The 19,699-nt window shown below is 43.0% G+C and overlaps 1 protein-coding gene across 3 annotated transcripts in view; it reads right to left on the reverse strand.

Moving 5' to 3' along the window:
- LNX1 (ligand of numb-protein X 1) overlaps positions 1-18,922 on the reverse strand; it is a 195,652-nt gene extending 176,730 nt beyond the window's left edge. For all 3 annotated transcript variants that reach the window (XM_040238196.1, XM_040238195.1, XM_040238198.1), the window contains exon 1: positions 18,601-18,922. The gene's annotated coding sequence lies outside the window, so the exon portion shown is untranslated. The remainder of the gene's footprint in view (positions 1-18,600) is intronic.
- Positions 18,923-19,699: the final 777 nt, after the last annotated feature.

Raw genomic sequence — 19,699 nt, forward strand, 5'->3', positions numbered from 1 at the left:
AGTATCTTATATTAAAGAATATATGCAATTAGATTAGAATGGGTACATTTAGTGTTAATATATTGCAATTACAGTTGACTCTTGAATAATATGGGTTTGAACAGTGTAAGTCCACTCATATGCGATCTTTTTCAATAGTAAATACATGCTACCCAATTGAACATTGGTTGAATCTGTGGATGTGAATTGTGTATACAGAGGAAACATGAGTGCTAAGGGCTGACTATCAGTGATAGGCAGATTTTCAACTTTGGTTACTGTCGGTGCCCTAATCCCCATATTATTCAAGGGTCAATTGTATTTCAAGGCTCAGACAGTAAAGAATCCACCTGGAGAAGAATGTACCTGAAGAAGAAGGTTTGATCCCAGGTCAGGAAAACCCCCTGGAGAAGGAAATGGCTACGCATTTCAGTGTTCTTACCTGGAGAATTGCGTGGACAGAAGAGCCTGGTGGGCTACAGTCCACGGGGCTGAAAAGAGTCGGACACGACTGAGCAGCTAACACACATATAAAGAGAAGTAGAATCACTCTCTTTCACACTTGGTGTGAGTTATATGTGATTTAACTTAACAAATTAAGTGTCAGGAAGTGGGGCATGATTTGATCAATATTCTTTCCAACACAAAACTCAGCCATCTTACAATGGGCTGTTTTAGGGCATCATGAACTTCGGAAGGTTGCAACAAGAGAAGGTTTTCCTTATCCTTTTTCATCAGTGCTCTTCTAGGTGGGCACAGATTTTAGGTCCTTAGTCAAAGATGTACTCTCTGTTCAGAACACTGAAAAACCACCAAGAGGTGGGGAAGGACAAAATTGTAGTCTTGAATCTTAGGTTTTCTGGGTTTTACTCTGTACTTGACTGTCAGGGGTGTTGTATCCATATAATTCAAGTTTACATTTTTCACATCTGTTTTGCACGCACATGCACGTATATGAGAGTACGTCTTGTCCTAACTGCAATGGGAAAAGATATTGAAGGCTGTAAATATTTACTGAGTGTACATAAAACAGCAGTGTGGGCTGATACGGCCAGAGAAGGGAAATTCGAGCACTGGGCCCCACTTCTGGCTCCACTGCTAATTCCTGTGTGACCTTGAGCAGGTCAATTAAAATCTGTGTTCTCGCACTGCATTTAAACAAATGAGATACTAATCTCTATTGGCCAGCTCTCCGAAAGTAATAACCTCTGAGGACAATATCTGCTTTTCAGAATGGAAACCGAAGAGGACTCTCATTGAGACTGCTCTTCTATTAACTTTTCTCTGTTTTTTAAGGGAGGATAAGTGGTGGGATGAAAGGGATGTATCCTTTCAGTCTTAGAGAAAAATGAAACTTTGTCGTCTCAAAAAAATTAGCAAGCACCTGCTTTTGCATATCACTGTGAAAATACCCATGTGAATAAAATAGTCAGGTTTGCAGCTCCCTTTAGAGAAGGTGGTAGGAGAAGCAGATGGCAGGCCCATTGTCACAACATCTTTGGGACACTGGTTGGCCCTCCTTGCCCCTTAGAATAGAAGAGCTGGGCTTTGAGACAGGACTCGGATGTTAGGGTGATTCTGTTCTGAAACTCTTGTGACCTTAACACAAATCATCTTACCCTCAAGTGCCAGGTTTTGACCATGGAGACATGGAAACAGTAATGCTCATGTTTAAGTATGTTGAAACAGCACAAGCACTTAACAAAATGGCACTTAGGAGCCTGATGAATCCTGGTTTCCTAGCTCTTCCATTTATTTACTTACTTGGATAGGAAGTGGGCAATAGGACCGCAGACTGCTGTATTTGGCTCTCAGGGAGCAAACCCTCAGCAGACATTCAGTCCTACACATGCAATCAACGGATCCCACCCTAAATTTGTCTTTAGACTCGAGAGAAATGTCTTGGATTTATACTGTTCCTTTATATCAAGGAAGAAACAAACATATATAAGGAAACATGGCCAAGATCTGTAGTTTAGGACATCTGTTTAGAGTGAAGGTGTTACAAGCTTTCTCTTGTACACAGGATCCAGGTCACCTTCCTTCCTCCCCCTCCCCCTCCCATCTCCCCCAACGCCTGCAAAAGAAGGGCAATTGAGGTGATAATCTGGATGAACTATGTGAAAGAATCTCGGGGTATATTAATAATTTAGGACTGAATTATTACCTCAATTGTTTCACATCCCTTTCACCACTGAAACGACAGAACATATGCAAAAGCAGTTTCATGAGAGGAAATCCAATTTCTACTGGCAACGAATCTCACAATGCAAATAATAGAATCCCAATAATCAGGTCCCATGCAACCCCACAGTTGCAACATCACAGACGTGGAGGAAGGAGTGCTCTGGCCCCCAGAAACTTGTGTTTTGCTTTTCCCAAAGCAGTAGTTCTCAAATGCTTTTTGGAATCTATTTCCAATGACAAAAACATATCATAATCCACTAAACTAATTGGTTTTTAACAACCATTGCATGAAAAATATAGTCATAGGGGATCACGGGTGCAGCTTCTATGAAATTTCCTGAGTAACTTCAAAAGTAAAAAAGATTCATCTATTCCAGGAGCAAGAAAATACTCCCAGTCATGATAACAATGCCCTCATTTGCAAGTGCTCTGCACTGTTCATATCCTTTCATGCTCTGTTTACTTTTTCACATCAACCCTGTCAAGCTGCAGCATTTCCCAGTCCTCAAGATATCATGAGGTGGGTATCATTCTTCTTGTATTTCATTGCTTCTAAGAGGCCAAAGGGTGGAATATTCACCTTCATTTTATGTACCACCCAAAAAGAAAACAGAATTCTGCCAGTTAAACCACGACACACCATCAGTTGTAAAACAAAACAAAAAGACCACGTAGTTTCAGATATGTTAAGACGTGAAAGAATGAGTGTCTTTGAATTGATGAACTCTGGACTTCCGCTTTTACAGAGCAGGAAATGTACGCCTTGCTCAAGGTCAGGCTGCCAATGGAGGCTGAAGCACCACTCAAAGGCAGACCTTCTGACCTCAAACAAATGTTTAAAGTTTTAAAGAGAAGACTAAAAAGGTCGAGAACGGTTTAAACATTCTTTTGTTTATATTTCTAATTGCTGATACTCCTTCAGAGATTTAGATTTAGAAACAAGCAAGATTGTCAGGAAGGGGAGGAAGCACTTGCTGAAAGGGGGTGGTGGCCTTGATGGCTAAGCACCCAAAGAGCTCAGAAGGAAGTGACTCCCCTGTAGAGATGTATTCCCACCTCTGGAGTGCTTCCTTAGCTGTGGTACAAGCTGGCTTGACTATAGAGGAAGCACCGGGCTCCATTTAAGTTTTTTGACCTTTCTAGCCTTCTCTTTAAAAAGTCAATAAAAGAAAATAGGGAGGAAGAAAAGGAGGAGTGGAGAACATGAGTCTGTGGCCTTAATATTTTTCTGCTGAGGATAGAGGGTTGGCAAGCATATCAACCACACTTATTTGCTAACCAGGCTTATTTCTCTTAAACCTTGATGGGAAATTGATGATAAAGAGCCACCAGTTAAAAGGGACCACACTGCATCCGTAATCCTGAAAGAAACATCAGCTTAGGGTGAACCATTGTTGCCGGTGGAAATGACCAAGGAGACTGGGCCATTATAGAAATACTGCGCCTCGCTGGTTTGCAAAAGAAATCTCCCCAACTTGGGGGAGGAAGAGGAGTGCCTTGGAAGGCAGTTTGTTTCCTTGTGGCCAGTGACTGATTTTCCACTAAGTGCACATTGGTTAATCCTCCCAAGAGTATTAAAAATGAAGGGAGGGTTTCAGGTTCGACTCACATGAACTGCTTTTATTTGGACAGTCTTTGTTTTCTCCAGTCTGGTCGGCAGTCCTTCCGGGCCCTTCTTCAATCCCTGGCGGGGGCTGAGACCCAGTCCTTGTTTGGGATGAAAAGGTATTGGAAGGCCGGCTGCTCTAATTGGAGTTTGCACCTGCAGACCCCAGCCTTGAAGGCGGCTGGGCTCTGGTGCTGCTCTGTGTGTGTGTGTGTGTGTGTGTGTGTGTGTGTGTGTGCGCGCGCGCATTTGATTTCCTCAATGAACACTGGGACACTGCACTGTTCTTTTGGCCTGAATCGTCTGGAGGGGATCCAAGCTGCTCAGCCACTTTCTCTGCTCTAGTGGAGAGGGACCCTCTTTTCTCTCCTCTCTAAGAAGGAGGGATTTTTAGCCCTGCAAGTATTAACAAATCTAGTATATTTTGATCTAATCTCTTCTGGCCCCAAGAGAACTCACCCAGATAAGAGGCGCCCTTCAGGTAGTATGAGAGGATGTCACAGCCTGGCTTTCACCCACCCAGAAGCTGCTGCATTTTTTATGGGTTTCTCACACTTGACTAGTGACATAATCCAGGCAGCATTCAAGAGTGATGGCTACAGCTCTGTGCTTAGCCCAGGGAGAGGGAGATGGAGAAACTGCCCAGGTGGATTTAATTAATGTCTGTGCCTCTGTTCCCCTCACAACACCCTAGTGCCCGATCTCCATCCTAATGCACATATTGGATGTGTACAGTATGATCAATTTTGGCATCCAGATACAGTCATGAAATCACCACTGTGAACTGAAAATAACGCATAACCTAAAAGTTAAGGGTTATGTTTTATTCGGTGGACAAAACTGAAGATACAAGCATGGAAGACAGCCTCTCAGATAGCTCTGAGGGACTGCTTCACAAAGGTAAGGGAGGAGTCAGGATGTATAGAAGTTCTGCAACAAAAACCAGGTAATCAGAACATCAAAAGATTACTATTAAAAAAAACTTGACATCTCAAGTTAATGAATTTAGTGCCTTTTTATGTATGGGAAGATGCAAAAGTCTGGGCTCACTAAAATCATTCCTTTGATATGCATCTTAACTAGTAATATCTAGGGCCAGGATGCTGATTTCCTCCATCCTGAATTCTGGGGTGGGGGTGGGGGCTGCTTCCTTGATGGTTGCAACATCCTTTGTTTACTGATACAACAGGTGACTCTCTTCATCCACACCGCAATCGAGATAATGAACATGTCCATCACCCCCTAAAGTTTCCTTATGCCCCTTTATAATCCCTCGTCTCACTCTTTCCTCCACTCTGCATCCCCAGACAACCATCAATCTGCTTTCTATAATGATGGATTATTTGTATTTTCTAGAGCCCCATATAAATGGAATCAGACAGTATGATCTTTTTTTGTTTGACTTTTTCCACTCAGCACAATACTTTTTGAGATTCATTCATATTGTATGTATTAATGGTTTGTTTCTTTTTACTGTTGAGCAGTATTCCATTGTATGGATGTATCATAGTCTGTCCATTCATTCACTGTTGATGGGCATTTGGGTTGTTCCTAGTTTGAAGTGATTACAAATAAAGCTGCTGTGAATATATGTATGCAAGTCTTTGTGTGGATATAAGCCTTCATTTCTTGGTAAATTCTGAGCAGTGCAATAACCGGATCGTACGGCAGGTATATGTTCAACTTTTTAAGAAACTGCCAAACTGTTGTCCAAAGTAGCTGTACCATTTTTTCCCCCACTAGTAGGCGCAGTTCCTGTATTTGGTCCTATACTTTCCAACGTTTGGTATGGTCATTCTTTTTTAGACTTAGCTATTCTAATATGTATGTAACAGTGTCTCAGTCTGGTTTTAATTTGCTTCTCTCTAATGACTAATCATGTTGTGCATCTTTTCCATGTGTTTACTTATTATCTGTAAATCATTTTTTGGCAAAGTGACTGTGTAAATCTTTTAACCATTTCTTAAATTGGCTTGTCTATTTTCTCATGATTGAGTTTTGAGAGGTCATTATAGACTCTCCCAGACATATTTTTATTTAAAGAGTTATCATGGAATGTAAGACACTGCATAGACGATTTTGATAGAACTAATCAGAGCTCTCATTGAAAAAAATCCTGATACTGGGCGAGATTGAAGGCAAAAGGAGAAGAGGACAGCAGAGGATGAGATAATTAGATATCATCACTGACTCAATGGACACGAAATTTCAGCAAACCTGGAGATAGTGATGGACAGAGGGGCCTGGCGTGCTATAGTCCATGGGGTTGCAAAGAGTTGGACATGACTTAGTGAATACACAACAACCACAAACCAGAGCGTACGGGGAATGATTTGGGGGCCTGGGGCCTTCCAGCCCCTGGAGATCACTCTCGCTATGTGCCTGGCTCAGTCTTATGATGCAAACAGGCCATGCCTGACAGGCCTGGGTCATGCCCACTTTTTGAGGCTCTTCAGATATTTAAAATAAAAAAAATTCCAAAATAGACATATGAAAATGTATATTTTAAATGTATATGTTGAACAAATGAGTGCTTTTGACCACATGCAAACATTCAGCATGTATATAACATTGGAGAGGATGTCAACATTTTAAATTTGAGGTCCAACGTGGGGCCTGAGACAAAGGACTCTGGTGTCCCATTGGCTACCTTGTGATGGGCCATGAGACACCAGTGTCAGCTTGGATACTGCTCACATATCTGGTGTACCCTAAAGTCACATCTGGCATGGTTACTCTATAGCCATTTATACTTGGGGTCAAATGAATGCTACAGAGATGGCTATGGAAGAAAGGACCCTTTCCCAGATCAATGCAAATTTCCTACCAGAATGGTGACACTGGGAAGGTCAACGATGGCCATCAGGGCCTTTTGGAGGGACCCCATGCTCTACTCACCTGCAAGACTGTGGGGCCTGAGGTTTAGCCTTCCTTTGGGTGATTGGTGTGTGTGTTAGTCGCTCAGTCATGTCCGACTCTTTGCAACTCCACGATCTGTAGCCCACGAGGCTTCTCTGTCCATGGAATTCTCCAAGCAAGAATACTGGAGTGGATTGCCATTCCCTTCTCCAGAGGATCTTCCTGACTCAAGGATCGAACCCTGGTCTCATGCATTGTAGGCAGATTCTTTAACATTTGAGCTACAGGGCAGTCCTCTGGGTGATTGGGGTCTTGACCTTTTCCACTTAGCTTGAGGTCAGGATTGCGGGGTGACTAGGAGAGGGGCAGATTTGTGCGAAGAAATCCCAGAGGCCTCCCAGCAATACCCACAGAAGTGCCGGTCCTCTGGGGAATTTTGCCATCACCTCTGAGAAACTTTCAATTCCTCTCACTTCTCATAGTATCCAGTGCAGGGTTCTCCACGAGGGCACATTTGGCAAAGTCTGGAAATGTTGTTGTCAAAACTTGGGAGATGTTACTGACATCTAGTGAGCAGAAGCCAGGATGCTGCAAAATATTCTACAAGACAGCTCCCCACATCCAAGAATTATCCAGCCCTAAATGCCAGTGTTGGTGAGGTTGGGAAATTGTTATTTGTATGACTCAATCAACTGTCAACAAGAATGGACAGAGAATATGACTGCAGATTCTGAAAAACTGGCTCTATGTCCATTAAGCAGATGAGCACCACAATACAGACATGGAGGGTTGACCATGGAGCCTGAGGGGTCATGAGCAGTGAGCTGCCCAAAACCTCTGACCCTCTCACCACCTTCCCCTGCCTTGCCTTCTCCCTCCTGTTAAGAATTGCAGTGTAACAGACCTGGCTTCAAACCTAGTCCTGCTGCTCAGTGACTTTGGGCAAGCGATGTAACCTTTTTAAGCCTCAGTTTTCCATCTGAAACATGGAAATTACCTTAGTACTTTTCAGAATCATGAAAATTAAACCAGATAAGCCAAGCCACGTGAAGAGTCTGACAGGATCTGACATGTGAAAAGAACTCAGAAGTGACTATCATTATTTTGTGAATTAAGCACCTGCTGAACTTAAAGCACCTTTTCTAGGTGTTTCCTAGCCCCCCAGTGCCAGTTGGTGACAATTTTTTATTAGTCTTCAAAGCATTTACTCTTAAAGTCTTAATAATATTAACCCTCTCTGTTTAGAAACAAAACTCAGTGAATACATTGAATGCACTGTTTAGAACTTGACTTTAGTAATAAAAAGAAATCAATGAAAAATGATTTAAATTGAAACAATGTTCTTGCCTGGAGAATCCCAGGGATGGGTGAGCCTGGTGGGCTGCCGTCTTTGGGGTCACACAGAGTCGGACATGACTGAAACTACTTAGCAGCAGCAGCAGTCTGTATTGAGGTATTTATGCATGTATATAGATTTAAGCCTATATATTTTTTCAATGTCCATGGAAAGAAATTTACACAATGAAGTTTGTCAGAAAGACAGCACTAGCCTGGGCTCTTGTAGCAAATCCTTGGGAACTCTTGGGCTGTCCCATTGCAGGATGGGGCAGGATTCCATGTCAGGTGACTTGGATCAGATCTCAGGTGGGGTCGGTTACTTTGGCACCAGCAGGGCCTCTTTGCCAGATAGCCAAGCAGAGACTATGAGGCTCGAGCCCGACTGAGCTCAGGGTGTTTCTGGAAGGTCATTGTTGCAAACCCAGAGAACCAGTTCTGTGAGGCTGGCTCAAAGGGAACATTTAGTCAGAGTAACAGAGAGGTATGGTAATGGAGTGGAGGAAGTCTGCGTAGGGATTATAACTAGCACAGTCCAAAGGCTCTTCTCAGCTTTCAGAAGAGTGAGGGAGAAGTAAAGCTTGGCCCTGGACCTCAGACAATACCTCGTTCTTGCCTAGCATAGGAGAGTGAGTCCGCAAAATCGCCAGTGAGCCAAGAGATAATCCTGGTGATAAGGATTCAGCTAGGCAACCCCCAGGCCAAAAAATAAGCGTAGAAAATTTGCTTAACTCTATTTCTGCCGGTGTGTTTTCTTGTGGGGCAGGAGATATATTTGAAAACATGGGTATGCCCCGTACTTGGAGGATATACAATGTAGGAATCCTTTGGGCTCTGTTAGCAAGGGAGCCCTTAAGAAGCTTTGGACACTGAAGCCATGAAAGAGCTCCCAGGAGCATTCTAGAAGACAGACTAGTTTCCCAGTATTAGGTCACCAGCCCAGGAGTGTGGCAGAGACTTCCCATGCAGGGGGTGAATAAATAGATGTAGGAATTTCCTTCCCTCATGAGGGCTATTCTCAGTATTAAGCAGTCAGAATGTATATCCATAGGCATTTCCCCCACTGGGCTAGTCCAGAGAAAGAAAGAGGTTTATCTACTTAAATCAGAAGTTTCAAGGGCCACAAAAATTGCGTTTTAGCAGTAGGAGTGGCTGTCACTGAGGAAAGTCATGTAGAGCTGCTAATTCTACTCTTAATCCCCCTCTGTCTAACCAGCTGAGAGAAGATCGATTCATGGAAGGATGAGAGTTTGAGTGATAGGCATTCTGTGCATTCTTCTGACACTCCGTGTATTGAAATCAGCAGGAGAAGAGGACTGCATGGCGTTAACTTGACCTTTCATACAACAACATTCTTGTAAGAGATACCCTCATCTCTTATCTACGGACACTGAGAGAACAGAAAACAACAGGCATTTTTGCATCGGTAGTGTTTATGTTAGTGTCTCAACAAAGGATTTTGAATGAATGACCGATCAGTGGAATGTATCATACTTCTGTGCATGTGTTCATGAGGATACTGATCACTATATCACTCACAGTTCCCTTTATAAAAAGCCTGATATGGTCAATTTCTACTCCAAGTTTAAGTGAGGAAAGCTTTGTACCTATAAAGGAATGGGCTTGCTTTCTTCCTTTCTGAAAATGAGGATGATGTCATTGGACATATCTCTCTTTTGCTCTAGTTGTCTGGAAGCTTAGGGTTCAATCTGATGCTCAGCTGTATCAGTGATGAAGGCTCTTTTGGCATTCTTATTCCTTGATTCTTATTCCTCTGGTCTTGTCAACCTAATCTTATTTTTATTTTCCTTGTTCCCAGCTTAAATTCTTGATTATATTTCCAATCATTGTTATTGCAGAGTTCATAAAATCTCAGATACCTTTAACTGCCAGGCAGGTAGCAGTAAATGACTGAAGTAAGTGGGGGTAATAGAGCATGGTGTAGACTGTAGCAAATGGAAAGAGGTCTTTCCTGGCCATTCTACTCTAATAGCATCACCTCCTGCCACTGTCAATCCCTAGCGCCTAACCCTGCTTATTCACCATTTTCTGAAATTATCTTATTTATCTGTTTACTGTCTCTCACCTCTGCTATATCCCCAGAACCCATAGCAATGCCTGGCACTGAACTGTCACCTAATCACATCTGTTGAGTGAATTAATGACTCAGTGGGACCAGTGTGGCTAGGTTTTTACTATATTTTAACAGTTTTGAATTTGGATTTTTATATGAAATCTCCTGATTTTTAGATATTGGTGGCAAGTATAAAAAATTAAAAACACTCTGCTGGCCAGAAATGGGCCATGTTAGCATATGGCCCTCATATTTTCCAGCTATAGCTGAGACAAGATAGGACCTGAGACCCTCTACTGGAGTGCTTGCAACTGGATAAATGTCTCCTCGAGCAACAGAGCACAAAGAAACTATTAAGGGACCAAAACTAATTGTGTGCATGCACAGTTGGGGCAAATTATGAACAATAGGTATAAAAAGGCCAAAACCTCAGAAAGTACAGGAAAATATTCTCAGTATTGTTAACTATTAGAGAAATGCAAATCAAAACTACAATGAGGTGTCGCCTTACACTGGTCAGATGGCTATAATCAAAAAGTCTACAAACAATAAATGCTGGAGAGGATGTGGAGAAAAGGGAACCCTTGTACAATGTTGATGGGAATGTAAGTTGGTAAAATTATGGAGAACAGTATGAAGTTTCCTTTAAAAAACTAAAAATAGAGCTACCATATGATCCAGCAATCCTACTTCTGATCATACATCAGGAGAAACCGTAATTCCAAAAGACACACCAGTGTTCACTGTAGCACTGTTCACAGTAGCCAAGACATGGAAGCAACTTAAACGTCCACTGTAGATGAATGGATAATGAAGATGCGGTACATATATGCAATGGAATATTACTCAGCCATAAAAAAGAATGAAATAATGCCATTTGCAGCAACATGGATGGATCTAGAGATTGTTGGATTAAGTGAAGTAAGTCAGACAGAAAAAGACATATATGATATCACTTACATATGGAATCTAAGAAAATGATACAAATGAACATAACACAGAAGAGAAATAGATTCAGACTTAGAAAACAAACCTATGATTACCAAAGAGGAAAGTTTGGGAGGGGAGGAATAAATTAGGAAGTTGGGATTAATATATACATACTACTATATATAAAAGAGATAATCAACAAGGACTTACTCTATAACAGAAGGAACTCTACTCAATACTCTAATAATCTATATGGGAAAACAATCTGAAAAAAAAATAGATAAAAGTATATGTGTCACTTTGCTGTACACTTAAAACTAAAATTACACTGCAAATCAACTGTATTCCAATATAAAATAAAAATTAAAAAAAGTAAAAAGGCTAAAACCTAATTTCCACTTTTGAAGTACCAGGAGCAAAAGCAGGGTACTACACATGATCCTTGCACACAGCACCACCAAGGTGTAAGGCAGACCACCTAAGCCAATCCTGCAGCTCAGTCCACTTATCCACTCCCACCCTCACCCCCTCGAAGGAACCAGCTTGCCAACAACCCCACTTCCAGGAATGAGCATGAGCACTTAAGGAAAATGGGGAATTGGTGTGGTGACTCCTCAAAGACTTAAAAATAGAATTACAATATGAGCCAGCAATTCTGTTTCTGAGTATATGTCCAAAATAACTGAAAACAGGAAACCAAACAGATATTTGTACACCATGTTTATAGAAGTATTATTCACAATAGCCATGGGATGAAAGAAACTCAAATATCCATGAATAGATTAATGAATAAATAAAATAGGGTATAAACATATAATGGAATACTGCCGCTGCTGTGTCTCTTCAGTCGTGCCTGACTCTGTGCAACCGCATAGACAGCAGCCCACCAGGCTCCTCCGTCCTTGGGATTCTCCAGGCAAGAACGCTGGAGTGGGTTGCCATTTCCTTCTCCAATGCATAGAATACTATTCAGACTTAAAAAGGAAGGAAATTCTGACACCTACCACAACATGAATGAACCTTGAGAATACTACATTATTAAGTGAAATATGAGAGAGGAGGTCTCCACAGTGTCTCTCTGTAACACCTCTCTGGGACCTTTAGAGGCTGCAACAATGGAAAGATTATGGTGGTCTCCCATCCCTCCAAGTATGGAAAAGGAAAAACAACAGTAAACCATAAAATGTGCTTCGGGAAAGACAACAAAGTCCTAATTTTTCCAAAATAACAGCATAGAGTTTCTTTTGAAATGCCAGTATCTATTTTTAAAAACTTCTCTTTCTTTTAACTAATGATATGTTAGCTGTCTCGGCCTTGCCAATTTCTTGTAGCTCAGTCAGTAAAGAATCTGCCTGCAATGCAGGAGACCCAGATTCAATTCCTGGGTCAGGAAGATCCCCTGAAGAAGGAAATGGCAACCGACTCCAATATTCTTGCCTGGGAAATCCCATGGGCAGATGAGCCTGGTGGGCTACAGTCCATGGGGTTGTAAGAGTCAGACACGACTGAGCCATTAAACTACCACAATCTCTTTTGAGCCATCTATTGGGAAATGATAATAACACCTAATATTTATTACTTGCTGTTTATATGCTATGTTTTTTTCTGTGTACTATATAAAATAACTAATTTAATCATTATATCAATTCCATGAGATAAGTATGATTATAATCTCTGGTTTTACAGTCAAGGAAACTGAGGCACAGGGCAGTCACTTGCCTAAGATCAGACAGCTAGTAAGTGGCAGAGCCAGGATTTGAACCCAGAACGTTGGGCTTCAGAGTCTCTTGTCCTAAAGTCTAAAATCCAGGCATATTAACCTGGAGTGTGTACCCACCTCCACCTGTCTGCATCTGCCTTTCCAGCTCTCCCCTCACCTCTGGCCCTTCTACACAACTCTCCCTGTGCCTTCCTTCCTACCTGTCCCACCTTGTTAATCTCCATTCAGGGTTCCCCTTGGGTATCCCCTCTCTGCCTTCCCTGTCTGGGGACACCTGTGTCTTCCTATGGCTGGCTGTTCAGACAGCTCACATTGCACTTAGCCACATGGAATTGTAACTGTCTGACTCTTGTCTGTTTCTCATAGTGAACTGAGAGTTCCCTGAGGGTAGAGAACAAGGCTTTAAATCTCTGTGTCCCAACCTAGCCAAGCACTTGATTCGTAGTAAATGCTTGGTACCTGGTCTTAAGGAAATAAAGGAGGCAGAGCCCAGACTGGGACTTGGTGTAGAAGATGGAGTAATGACTGTCCAAATAGTAGCTTTCACCCTAGAAATGTTGTTGGTACCCTGAGCAGACAGTGGGGTGGGAAGTCCACATCTATGTAGACTAGAGAGGTCTTGAATGGAATTGAATCAGTGGTGTGAACCCCATGCCTTCAGGGCTAGTACTGGCAACACGTGCCCGATTCATATGGCAGAGACTGCTCCCCACTAATCAAAGAGACTGACAATACTTACATACATACAAATGCATACCATGGGTCATAGAGCCACTTCCAGGTTTTAAAAAAATGTTAAAATTGAATGAATTTCTTCTTCATCTTCTCTTCTCTTCCTAATTTAGTATAATACTTAAGGCCATTAATGGGGTCTGAGTAAGGTAATCACCCACATGGTGGGTGGAGCCGGTATGCTGGCCCAGATAGAGTAAGGAGATTAACCACCTAGAGGGGCTGCCCTGCACAAGGGCCAGACCCTGGATGGGCAGAGGAAGGGGTTCCTCTGGAGGGACAGCCTGGCTCGAGTGCCAGAATCCCAGTGGGATGAGGAGGGCACCTGTAGGGAAGGTCGTGACAGCAGAGGTCATGATAGCAGTTGGTTACAATCAGGGGATTGATCAAACAGGCAAGTGTATTAAGGATAATGGAAACCAGGCTCTATAATGTGAGAGAGGGAACTTACAATATAGAAAGGGAGGAAGCTAGAATGAAACATGCGGGTTGGATTGGAATTGAAAGTATGAGAGTGAAATTCTGGTTTTCAGTGCATACAAATCATAGATACACACACACACACACACACACACACACACACTCATACACCCTAGGTCTTCTACTGAAAGAGTCGGGGAACAGCAATACCTAATGCAGCAATGAGCCTACCTAACAGTGAGAATTTGGATTCTAAATAATTTCCCACTAAATGGAACCAGAGCTCCTTGACTATAAGGCTGGAACATCTCATTGCAACAGCAAGTAAGGAAGTGCAAATAATGATGGGAACATATCAAAAGGACACATTGACAGTTCGATGGGTATGAGATTTTACATAATTTCAAGGTCCTTTTCTACAGAACACTTATGAATTTAAAAAAGGAAGAAGAGGAACTTTGCAGTGGACATCCCTAGAAGATATCACTTTAACCAACTACTCCCAGTGATCTCCTATTTGGAGACTGGGGCCTCAGTGAAATTCTCAAAAGAATTTAAAATATTTTGCCATTTAATAGGATGCAGTAAGAAGAGTATGGCATCACTTCTGTGATATTCTTGCCAAAGTTGTAGAACCTGAATCTAAGTGTGAGAAAACTCAGACAAACTCAATGTGAGGAACATTCTACAGAATAACCAGCCAGTATTAAAAAAAAAAAAAAAAAACAGTCAAGGTCATGAAAGTGAAGAAAATACTGAGGAAAGGGTCTATATTAAAGTAGATTAAGCTGGACTAGAAGAAACACAAGCTGGAATCAAGATTGCCAGGAGAAATATCAATAACCTCAGATATGCAGATGACACCACCCTTATAGCAGAAAGTGAAGAGGAACTAAAAACCCTCTTGATGAAAGTGAAAGAGAAGAGTGAAAAAGTTGGATTAAAGCTCAATATTCAGAAAACAAAGATCATGGCATCCGGTCCCATCACTTCATGGGAAATAGATGGGGAAACAGTGGAAACATTGTCAGACTTTATTTTTTTGGGCTCCAAAATCACTGCAGATGGTGACTGCAGCCATGAAATTAAAAGACACTTACTCCTTGGAAGAAAAGTTATGACCAACCTAGATAGCATATTGAAAAGCAGAGACATTACTTTGCCAACTAAGGTCCATCTAGTCAAGGCTATGGTTTCTCCAGTAGTCATGTATGGATGTGAGAGTTGGACTGTGAAGAAGGCTGAGTGCCGAAGAATTGATGCTTTTGAACTGTGGTGTTGGAGAAGACTCTTGAGAGTCCCTTGGACTGCAAGGAGATCCAACCAGTCCATTCTGAAGGAGATCAGCCCTGGGATTTCTTTGGAAGGAATGATGCTAAAGCTGAAACTCCAGTACTTTGGCCACCTCATGCGAAGAGTTGACTCATTGGAAAAGACTTTGTTGCTGGGAGGGATTGAGGGCACGAGGAGAAGGGGACGACCGAGGATGAGATGGCTGGATGGCATCACTGACTCGATGGGCGTGAGTCTGAGTGAACTCCGGGAGTTGGTGATGGACAGGGAGGCCTGATGTGCTGCCATTCATGGGGTTGCAAAGAGTCGGACATGACTGAGCGACTGAACTGAACTGAACTGAAGGACATGTGGCAACTAAATGAAACGCTTGATTTGAAAGTACTCTTTTTGCTATAAAGAGTATTTTGAGGACAAGTGACAAGAACTTGAACTGGTCTGAGGATCCAATGACAATTAATGAAAACTTCCTAGAGTCTGAGGATTAGATAATAGTAATGTATCAACATTAAACTCCTGGTTTGTGGTTGTGTGGGAGATGTACTGTGTATGGGAAATGCACACTAAAGTATTTGTGGAAGATGAGGCATCTCTTTGGCAGCTTATTCTCAAAGGGTTCAGGACAAATACATTATAGAATTTTTTTTTACTGTATTGTGCTGGCAACTTTTCTGTAACTTTGAGATTTTTCAAAATAATATATCTATATCTAGTGATGTAGGTTGGAATGATACTGTTTTCCAGACTTGCCAGGACACAGATACCTAGGGCCTGCCTTGGGTGGACAGAGCTTGGAATGGCTGCCCCAGGAGTAGAATCAGGGTGTATCTGCCAAGTGTTGTTTCTCTGCTGAGGTGCAGAGATGGACGTTCTCATCCAAGTCACTTAGTAAAGAATGGGCATCTGGATTCTTGGATAACTAGAGAGAGAGAACACAGTTTCTGTAGGACACATGCCAGCCACTTGACTTATCTGATGATGAGCTTTCTGCCAGAACCAAGAAAGTGGAAGCACTGAATGCCCCTTGCCTTGTCCAAAAGTCTGCAGGATACCTAAGGGCCAGTTCTCCGATGTCCATCTGGAACATGGATTGTTCAGGGGACCCCATGTTCTTTTGAGACTTGGCCTAAAGTGCTGATAGTAACCACCACTGCCTACTTGTGCACCTTCTAAGGGTCAGAAACTGAGATAGATGCTTCACAGGTTCTTTTTATAATCATTCCAATGGTTCTCCTTGTTAAGTAAATTGTCCCCATCTTATAAATAAAGAAGTAAGGCTTGGGAAGTCTTAGTAACAGCCTCAACATTATGGGTTGAATTGTATCCCCCCCAATTCATATGCTGAAGTCCCATATCTCAGAATGTGGCTGGATTTGGAGATAGGGCCCTGAGAGAGGTGACTGAGTTAAAGACAGGCCTTGAGGGTAGACTCTAATCCAACTAATGACTGGCTCTCTTAAGAAGATAGAATTTGGACATACAGAGAGAGATGCTCTCCTTACAGAGGAATGACCACGTGAGGACACAGCAGAAAGGTGGCCGGCTGCAAGCCAAGGTGAATGGCCTCACCCTGATGTTGGACTTTGGGCTCCAGAACTACGACAAAATACACTTCTGTTGTTTAAGCCATGCAGGCTGTGGTACTGTTATGGCAGTCCCAGCAGCCTAACAGGTGGAGGCATCTGGGGGAGGATGAAGTCGGTGTTCAACATCAAATCAGTGCAGTTCTGTTCTCTGCCACCTTCCTACACATGGCCTCTGCTGTGTAACTTCTCCCCACCTCCCGCAACAGGCTGCCCAGAACCTCCATCCAGAATCTCCCAGACTGAGTGGATCCCTCCTCTGCGATCCCACAGCCCCTACCACACTGCATATATTGATAGTGGTACACAAGGAACTCATGATCTTGTGATCAAATTGAGGGTAGGGCTCCTCTTATCTTTATCCCTGGCATCTCCCATGGAGCCAGTTAGTATGTATTGAACACTTGTGTGCCAGTCAAGATTTCATATGTGTTATCTCATTTATACTTTAAAACAACTCCTTAAGGTAGGTATCACCAACTGTTCCCATTTTACATGTCAAAAAACTGAGGTCAGAGGTGTTATCTGAATTACCCCAGACATAAAGCTGAAGCTCCAATACTTTGGTCACCTAATGCAAAGAGCCAACTCATTGGAAAAGACCCTGATGCTGGGAAAGATTAAAGACAGGAGGAGAAGGGGGCAACAGAGGATGAGATGGTTGGATGGCATCAATGACTCAATGCACTTGAGTTTGAGCAAACTCCAGGAGATAGTGAAGGACAGGGAAGCCTGGTGTGCTGCAGTCCACTGGGTCACAAACAGTCGGACACGACTTAGTGGCTGAACAACAGCAACAATAGAGCTAGTAGGTGGTGGAACCAGGATTCACCAATGGATGGTCTAATTCTTCAGGCTGTGCTCTTCACCTCCTGTCCTGCTGCAGTGGTCTTGCTGTAAATGTACACTCCCTCCCTACTCGAGGGCTGTGCTGATCTGAAACCGCTCCTTCAGCATGCTAAGCCCAAGTGTGAAGCTCCCCTCCCACGGAGAGCTTTCTCACTCATACCCCCTCCCCCAGCCCCTACTCTGCCTCCTTCAGCACCTGCTGGGCATAGGGTCTGCCCCTTGCGCTGATGTGTGACCCAGAACTGGGCACTGGGGTCACCGCTTATCAATATCTGTTGAACTGGCTTCAGTGTCCAGGGATGGACGCGAATAAGGATACACGACACAGTGGGGTATTGTCCTGGATACTGTGACTCTCCATTTCTGGATTATCCAGGAGAGTTCCAATTGCTAAAATTCTATCCTCTCATCAGACCATTTGCCAGAATACGCGACAGAGAGTGTAATCTGGCATTTGGTTTAGAAAGTAGAGTCCCCATTCTACTGAAAAGAGGCAGGAATGGAGACAGGATGAGCTGTCTGTCACTTTCCTACACACTGCTGGGCAGGGCACAATTTCTCTGCACCTAAGTGTCTCTGTGGGTAAAATAGTAACAGAAATGCCTATTTCTACCACAGAAATGGGACAAAACACGTGAATGTGTTTTGAATACTGATAATAGTGTTACAGAAACCCAGTCACCATTAATGGGATTACTTACATTTTAACTGACCAGTTTGGCAAATGAAAAATGAAATAAAAAAGTAGTTTTTATTTTTGAAAGTCAAGGAAGTGGTATCCTTGAACACAAAGACAGTAAATGTCCTGAGGCCTTTCTAGAGTGTTGAAAATATTTCTAGGTTCTCCTTAACAAGTGTGTGTGTGTGTGTGTGTGTGTGTGTGTGCCCTTAACAAGTGTGTGTGTATGTGTGTGTGCGTGTGTGTGTGTGTGGTGTATGGCAGGAGTAGGGTGGGGACTGGGCTCGGAGAGTCAGGACAAAGTTTTCTCCAATTGCCTGAGACGCAACCCTCTGGAGGTGGCAGGCCTCTTACCTTTGCTGCATTGCGGATCAGTTTTCAGCTGTGTGAGGCCTCCGGGTGAAGTCCATTTGGGAACTGAGTTTTTCTGACTCAGCAGTAGCCCGGGAAAATTTCCCTTCTCTTTCCTGTGCCCCGTCCTCCAGACACGCATGAGATCCACTCCACCTTGGACTCAATCAGTGCATCCCCTGCCCCTGCTGCAGGCTCTGCACAGAACTGAGCCATAACCCCGAGAGCAGCCTCTGGGGAGCTTCCAGGGAGAGTGGCTCCCCCTGAGCAGCCACTCAAGAGCATCAACGACGTGTCTGTTCTGGTTTGGATGGGCTGAGGCTCCCTCCAACTTCCTTCTGCTCTCAGCCAGAGCCAGGGTCCTTTTGTTCACCTTTAGGGCTGCCAAGTCAGGCCTACCGCACCCCTGGATGTTGTTTTCCTGCAGGCAATGGGAAAATGAGCTTGGAGCCAGGGAAGGGAAATCAACAAGGAAATAAACACAGGGTCATTACCCCTCCAGGTCATCACCAGGCTGGGACATCATCACGCTGGGATCACTTTCTCAAGAGGCAGGAGCTGGCTGCTGCCTGAAGGGGCCCCAGACATTTTTTAATTGTCCCAGGCATTTAAAAAAATTTTAAATATGCAAAGAAGTGAGCATTTCTATCAGAAGTGTGAAATCTATGTTGGACCAATCAAGCAATCCTGACTCGCTCCAATGCCTTGCCAAATCTTTCAGAGATTTTTCCATAGGCAGCATCTCTTGTAACCAAACACTGGCAAACGTTTGTAGCCAAAGGAAAAGAATGAGCAAGTTTATGGCTGACACAAGCCGAGACTTTTAAAGACACAGGTAAGACTTTCAAAGACATCCTCTAAAGATACAAGATTATTGTTTGAATAAAGTTTTCTTCTACTTACTCTTCAATGTCACGGTCATCATCAGCGGCATCATCTTTGCCAACATTTATTGGGAGCTTATCGTCTGCCAGGTGCTGTGCTAATGACCTCAATCTGTGTTATTTCATTTACTTCTCAACATAATTCTATCATCCTCATTCCCATTTTGTAGATGAAGAAAATGAGGATTAGAGAGATTAAGTCACTCCTGCACAGTGAC

This window comes from Oryx dammah, unplaced genomic scaffold, assembly GCF_014754425.2.
Source record: "Oryx dammah isolate SB20612 unplaced genomic scaffold, SCBI_Odam_1.1 HiC_scaffold_3, whole genome shotgun sequence".
Taxonomy (NCBI): domain Eukaryota; kingdom Metazoa; phylum Chordata; class Mammalia; order Artiodactyla; family Bovidae; genus Oryx; species Oryx dammah.